Below are 420 nucleotides of genomic sequence, written 5' to 3' on the forward strand. Positions count from 1 at the left end.
TTGTGTCTATCCATAGGTCTGTCTTTGTCATATTACATGTTTCAACCCCTAGGTCTGTCTTTGTCATATTACATGTGTCTACCACTAGGTCTGTCTTTGTCATATTACATGTGTCTACCACTAGGTCTGTCTTTGTCATATTACATGTGTCTACCACTAGGTCTGTCTTTGTCATATTACATGTGTCTACCACTAGGTCTGTCTTTGTCATATTACATGTGTCTACCACTAGGTCTGTCTTTGTCATATTACATGTGTCTACCCCTAGGTCTGTCTTTGTCATATTACATGTTTCTACCCTAGGACTGTCTTTGTCATATAACATGTGTCTACCCCTAGGTCTGTTTTTGTTATATTACATGTATCTACCCATAAGTCTGTCTTAGTTATATTACATGTGTCTACCCCTAGGTTTGTCTT

The sequence above is a fragment of the Mizuhopecten yessoensis genome, unplaced genomic scaffold (genome assembly GCF_002113885.1).
Source record: "Mizuhopecten yessoensis strain PY_sf001 unplaced genomic scaffold, ASM211388v2 scaffold9369, whole genome shotgun sequence".
NCBI lineage: Eukaryota > Metazoa > Mollusca > Bivalvia > Pectinida > Pectinidae > Mizuhopecten > Mizuhopecten yessoensis.